We start from the raw sequence: 7,515 nt of genomic DNA, 5'->3' as shown, positions 1-7,515 counted from the left end.
CAGGGTAAATCTAAACACTCTTTACCCCAATTTTGGGTCCTTCAAGGGAGGTGCTCAGCGCAACGAACCAGGCAATCGGACTATAAAGCTTTATCACTCTCACTTAGCCATAGAAGTCTATGATTTTAAATTTTTGGCGAAGCCCCTGGTATTCGGAGGGCCGAATTTGGGGCGCTATACACGCCTAAGCCGGACAAGGCCGACTCCTCGCCCGAAGCGGAAAAAGTCTTTAAGGACTTGAGACCTCTCGAACAGCGACCAGTCTCTCGCCTTATCATGACAGTCAGTTTTTGGCTTTCTCTACTGAGTTGCTCGTCTGGAAGAACCGGGACACAATCGCAGTAGTTCTCCCACCGCTACCTTAGCCGATATAGCGGAACGTAAGGTACCAAAGCATGGGAGCCGGGCAACCCAACATTTGACCCAAGACATGATTCGGAGCTGATGCATATAATGCTATAAGTTCGGGGTGCCGCACTGTCGAAAACGAGAGCCCCTGGCGTACTGACCGCACCTAAGCGTGCAGGTGCGGAATGTCGTAAATGGACATATAAGAGAAAGAGAAAAACTTAAATAATGCAATGACAGATTAATAATATGCATTGTTATTTGAATAATACGTCGAAACATACTAGTACAAGTAGTGCAATAAGCATAAAGTAGGACAATTCAAAATGTCCTATCCCAAGGCAAGCTACACATAAATAGTGAAAAGCGGGTATATCAAGTATTATTAGAGACCACCTGGCGGTTCTCGTGTTCATCTTAGCTTCTTGCCGCCTTGGTTGTTGCTTCCGGAATGTGTCCGGCAATCGGACTACCGGAAAGGGCTTCCAAAGAGTTAGGCCCTGAAAGAGAAAAGGAATGTCAAAGGTATACATCCCTTGGCGTGGTTAAGCCCTAATGCGGGGCGTGTTCTGATTGTGCCCCCGCCTATGTCCATGGTATTTTCAATGCGTAGTTATGTACGTGCGGCATGAATTTCGTCGTTGCACTAGGATTGGGACAGGGGCCGGATTGCTAGGCGAGCATTGATCGCGCCAGGCGGTCCTATTGCGGATTGTTCCGGACTCGCTTGAAGGTGTCCGGGGGCTGTAACACCGAATGAGTGGTCTGCCTGAACAAGCTGCTTTGTGCCTCTGTTGCAAGGGACGTAGTGTGCTCTTCTATACGGAGCGAGCGTTCTGTGTTTCCATTTACTGTTATGACACCGCGGGGTCCTGGCATCTTGAGCTTGAGGTATGCGTAATGCGGCACTGCGTTGAATTTTGCAAATGCTGTCCGTTCGAGTAGTGCATGATACCCACTGCGAAATGGGATGATGTCGAAGATTAACTCTTGGCTTCGGAAGTTATCCGGTGATCCGAAGACCACTTCCAGTGTGATTGAGCCTGTGCAATGGGCTCTACACCTGGGATGTCGCCTTTAAAGGTGGTTTTGCTGGGTTTGATCCTTGAGGGATCGATACCCATTTTTCGTACTATATCCTGATAAAGCAGGTTCAGGCTGCTGCCGCCATCCATAAGGACTCGAGTGAGATGAAATCCGTCAATGATGGGGTCTAGGACCAATGCGGCGGATCCTCCATGACGGATGCTAGTGGGGTGGTCCCTGCGATCGAAGGTGATCGGACAAGCGGACCATGGGTTGAACTTCGGGGCGACGGGCTCCATCGTGTAGACGTCCCTTAGTGCATGCTTCCGCTCCCTGTTGGGAATGTGGGTTGTGCATATCATGTTCACTGTCTTCACTTGTGGGGGAAACCCCTTCTGTCCTCCTGGGTTCGGCGGCCGGGGCTCCTCCTCGTCATCGCTATGCAGCCCCTTGTCCATGTTTTCGGCATTTAACTTGCCGGCCTGCTTGAACACCCATCATTCTCTATTGGTGTGATTAGCTGGCTTGTCAGGGGTGCCGTGGATTTGACACGAGCGATCCAGTATGCGATCCAGACTGGACGGAGCCGGAGTATTTCTTTTAAATGGCTTTTTCCGCTGACCGGATTTAGAGCCTCTGAATCTGGCATTGACTGTCGTATCTTCGGTGTTATCACCGTTATTGCGGCGCTTTGGTCTATTATGACGCTGCCTACCGTTAACGTATTTGGTATCCGAGGTATCTGGATTCCTTGATGTGTTGTTGCTGCAAGCCAGCCAGCTGTCCTCGCCCGCGCAAAAGCGGGTCATGAGTGTTGTGAGGGCTGCCATAGATTTCGGCTTCTCCTGGCCGAGGTGGCGGGCGAATGCCGCTAGGGCTTCTGCATCCGGACAGTCTACAATTTGATTTTTCTTAGTCAGGAACCGTGTCCAGAATTGTCTGGCCGATTCCCCTGGCTGCTGGGTTATGTGGCTTAGGTCATCAGCATCCGGTGGCCGCACATAAGTGCCCTAGAAGTTGTCAAGAAATGCATCTTCCAAATCCTCCCAACTGCCAACTGAATCTGCTGGCAAGCTATTCAGCCAATGCCGGGCTGGTCCTTTGAGTTTTAGTGGGAGGTACTTGATGGCATGTAGATCGTCACCGCGAGCCATGTGGATGTGAAGGAGGAAATCCTCAATCCATACAGCGGGATCTGTTGTGCCGTCGTATGATTCGATATTTACGGGTTTGAAACCCTCCGGGAATTCATGATTCATAACTTCATCAGTGAAGCATAGGGGGTGTGCGGCGCCTCTGTGCCGGGCTATATCCGGATGTAGTTTGTATGAGTCTTGTCTGTTGTATTCGACCTGTCCAGATTTACTCTTGGTGTATCCGACGCGATGATCACCGTCCCGTGTGGGTGCACGTGCTCGTGTCCCATATATTGACCTTGCGATTTTTGCCTTACTGTCCAAGATGTCTCGCAGGTCCTCTGTGTTGCCCCTCTGTGTTGACTGAGTGGCGACGGGGTGCGATCTGAACTTTAGGCTGAAACGCCTCTCTGGCTCGGCCGCGTAGTGGTCGGTCAGCCGCATCGTACACTGGTGAATGAGGTTTCAATGCTTCCTCCTTGAGGCGAGGTAGCAACCTGCGTTTTGGGTAACTCTTGGACGGGCGCTCGTGTTCATGCTCCTTGGCCACAAGGACTTCGGTCCATCTGTGTGCTAGCAAATCTTGATCAGCTTGAAGCTGTTGTTGTTTCTTCTTTAGGCTACTTGTCGTGGCCATAAGCCGGCGCTTGAAGCGCTCCTGCTCGACGGGGTCTTCGGAGAGAGGCATGTAATTGTCCTCTCCTGTTCTCCATCTGCTGCCTGCTCTGGGGGGCTAGCTTGTTCGTCCTCTAGCTCTGCACCATGCTGGAGGGGATTGTTGTTGTCTTCGACGCTATCCAGAGAGTTATTATCTCCTATGCCGTTATCACTGCTCTTGCTATGGCAGGACTTAGAGCGGCGCCGCTGACATCGGCGCTTGGGTTGCTTCTTGGATGGGTCATCCTCCGCTTTCTCATCGTCATTGGCTTCTTTGGGGGTGTCCACCATGTATATATCATATGAGGAGGTGGCGGTCCAGTGCCCCGAGGGCGGTGGATCCTGTTCGTCTCCGGCTTCGTCGTCCATACCGTCGAAGTCTTGGAGCCGAAGTCGAGCATGTCGGTTAAGTCGTCGACACTGGCTACTAAGTGGGTGGTGGGTGGGCAGCGAATTTCTTTGTCGTACGCATCCCATTCTAGCCAGACATAGTTCGGCTAAGGTTCTCCTGATAGGGAGAGAGACCTTAATGAATTTAGCACATCCCCGAAGGGTGAGTGCTGAAAGATGTCCGCAGAGGTGAACTCCATGATCGGCGACCAGTCGGACTCGACGGGCACGGATATGAGCGGCTCGGAGTCCGTGGCCAGAGATGAATCCAGTGGTTTGGCGACACGACTCTCGTAAGGGGTGAAGGCAGTATCCGTCTCTATCGCCACTGATAGTGCGGCCTCCATGGCGGGGTCGATCCCTCCGCTCTCGGATGGAGCGGCTTGCTCCAGATTGATGGACCGAGTAGCTACGGATGCGATCTCCCGAACACTGTCCGATGGCAGAGTTATGTCATGCTCGTCAAGACTGTACGACGCGTCCGACCTGGGCTCGAATCAGTCGAAGATCAAGTCTCCGCGGATGTCGGCCGTGTAGTTCAAGTTTCCAAATCTGACCTGATGGCCAGGGGCGTAGCTCTCAATCTGCTCCAGATGGCCAAGTGAATTGGCCCGCAGTGCAAAGCCGCCGAATATGAAGATCTGTCCGGGGAGGAAAGCCTCACCCTGGACCGCATCGTTAGCGATGATCGAAGGAGCCATCAAGCCTTATGGTGACGACACAGTGGAACTCTCAATGAAAGCACCAATGTTGGTGTCAAAACTGGCGGATCTCGGGTAGGGGGTCCCGAACTATGCGTCTAAGGCGGATGGTAACAGGAGGCAGGGGACACGATGTTTACCCAGGTTTGGGCCCTCTTGATGGAGGTAAAACCCTACGTCCTGCTTGATTATTCTTGATGATATGAGTATTACAAGAGTTGATCTACCATGAGATCGGAGAGGCTAAACCCTAGAAGCTAGCCTATGGTATGATTGTCTGTTGTCCTACGGACTAAAACCCTCCGGTTTATATGGACACCGGAGGGGGCTAGGGTTACACAAGGCCAGTTACAAAGGAGGAGATATACATATCCGTATTGCCTAGCTTGTCTCCCACGCCAAGTAGAGTCCCATCCGGACACGGGACGAAGTCTTCAATCTTGTATCTTCATAGTCCAACAGTCCGACCAAAGGATATAGTCCGGCTGTCCGGAGACCCCCTAATCCAGGACTCCCTCAATAGGGGATCGCAACAGTTTTCGAGGGTAGAGTATTCAACCCAAATTTATAGATTCAACACAAGGGAAGCCAAAGAATATTTGAAGGTATTAGTAGCTAAGTTTTCAATTCAACCACACTTGGAGATTAATTATCTACAGCAAAGTGATCAGTAGCAATGTAATATGATAGTTTTGATAATAGTAGCAACAATAACGGCAACGGTAACAGTGATAACAATAGTTTTGTAGCAAGTGTAACAGTGATGATATCAGTAGTAACTTAGCAAGAACAATATAGGATAAATTCATAGGCATTGGGTCGGTGACTTGTTGGATGATATTCATCATGAGACAGTTATAACCTAGGGCGATACGGCACTAGCTCTAGTTCATCAATATAATGTAGGTATGTATGCCGTAAATAGTCATACGTGCTTATGGAAAGAACTTCCATGACATCTTTTGTCCTACCCTCCTGTGGCAGCGGGGTCCATATTGGAAACTAAGGGATATTAAGGCCTCCTTTTAATAGAGAACCGGAACAAAGCATTAACACACGGTGAATACATGAACTCCTCAAACTACGGCCATCATCGGGAGTGGTCCCGACTATTGTCACTCCGGGGTTGCCAGATCATAACATGTAGTAGGTGACTATAACTTGCAAGATCAGATCTAGAACATGGATATAATGGTGATAACATAAACGGTTCAGATCAGAAATCATGGCACCCGGGCCTAAAGTGACAAGCATTAAGCATGGCAAAGTCATAGCAACATCAATCTAAGAACATAGTGGATACTAGGGATCAAGCCCTAACAAAACTAACTCGATTACATGATGAATCTCATCCAACTCTTCACCGACCAGCGAGCCTACAAAGGAATTACTCTCTCCCGGTGGGGAGCATCATGGAATTGGCGATGGAGAAGGGTAGGTGATGACGAAGAACGAAGATCCCCGTCTCCGGAGCCCCAAATGGACTCCGGATCTGACCTCCCAATGAAGAACAGGAGGTGACGGCGGCTCCGTCTCGTGGATCGCAATAATTATTTCTCCCTGATTTTTTTCTGGAAAAATAGGATTTTATAGCGTCGGTTTCAGGGTCTACGGGGCCACCAGGTGGGGACAACCCACCTGGGCACGCCAGGAGAGGGGGCGCGCCCTGGTGAGTTGTGCCCACCCAGGTGACCCTCTCCGGTTGGTCTTGGCTCCAGAAATTCTTATATATTGTATAAAAATTCCTCACAAAGTTTCGTTCCATTCCGAGAACTTTTATTTCTACACAAAAGCAACACCATGGTAGTTCTGCTGAAAACATCATCAGTCCAGGGTTAGTTTCATTCAAATCATGCAAATTAGAGTCCAAAACAAGAGGAAAAGTGTTAGGAAAAGTAGATACGTTGGAGACGTATCATGGATGTAACGATCACATGACCGGAGACAAGGATATGTTTCGTGAGCTTGCTGAAAACGATGGCCCTCGAAAGTATGTCACTTTTGGTGACAACTCAAAGGGTAAGGTAGTTGGCCTTGGTAAGGTGGCCATCTCACATGATAGCTCCATACAAAATGTTATGCTTGTTGAATCTCTTGGCTATAATTTACTTTCTATATCTAGACTAGCTGACTTTGGCTTCAATGTCCTATTTACTGAAGTAGATTGCCAAGTGTTTCGAAGAGATAATCATAATATGGTCTTTACCAGTATACGTAGAGGTGATCTATACATTGTTGATTTCACTAAAATGGCTCAACCTAGAACTTGCTTAATTGCTAAATCTTCTAAAGGTTGGTTGTGGCATAGAAGGTTAGGTCATGTGGGCATGCGAAATCTTGATAAGCTTATTAAATGTTATCATATCCTTGGAGTAAAAGATGTTATATTTGACAAGGATAGATTGTGCAGTGCTTGTCAAGCAGGAAAACAAGTTGGAGGAAGTCACCCCGTGAAGAACATCATGACCACGAGAAGACTGCTCGAGCTACTTCATATGGATCTCTTTGGTCCCAACGCTATAAAAGTCCAAGTGGAAACTCATTTGGTCTAGTCATAGTCGACGATTTTTCAAGATTTACATGGGTGTTCTTTCTTGATGATAAATCACAGGTCCAAAATATCTTCAAGAACTTCACTAGGAAGGCCCAAAATCAATTTGAAGTGAAGATCAAGAAGGTTCGCAGCGACAAGGGAACGGAGTTCAAGAACACAAATGTGGATACCTTTCTTGACGAAGAAGGGATTTGACACGAGTTCTCAGCTACGTACACGCCTCAACAAAATGGAGTTGTTGAGAGGAAGAACTGGACTCTTATTGAGACGGTGAGAATGATGCTTGATGAGTACAAGACGCCAAAACACTTTTGGGCAGAAGCGGTTGAGACAGCTTGTCATGCAACAACTCGTTTATATCTTCACAAGCTACTCAGCAAGACGGCATATGGGCTTCTCACCGGTAACAAACCCCAAGTTGGATACTTTCGAGTATTCGGCTCAAAGTGTTACATTCTTCATTAGCATCACGTGCTAAATTTGCTCCTAAATCTCATGAGGGTTTCCTACTTGGTTATGTATCAAACTCTCACACCTACCGTGTCTACAACAATTTCACCCAAAAGGTTGAAGAGACGGTAGATCTAAAGTTTGATGAATCTAACGGCTCGCAAGTAGGGAAATTGCCAATTGATGTAGGAGACAAAGACCCTTCAGAAGCAATCCAAGACTTGTCTATTGGCAAGATTCATCCAACGAAGGT

Source organism: Triticum dicoccoides, chromosome 3A, assembly GCF_002162155.2.
Source record: "Triticum dicoccoides isolate Atlit2015 ecotype Zavitan chromosome 3A, WEW_v2.0, whole genome shotgun sequence".
NCBI classification, from domain to species: domain Eukaryota; kingdom Viridiplantae; phylum Streptophyta; class Magnoliopsida; order Poales; family Poaceae; genus Triticum; species Triticum dicoccoides.
The sequence above is the reverse complement of the archived record's forward strand: the minus strand, read 5'-3'. Positions refer to the sequence as shown.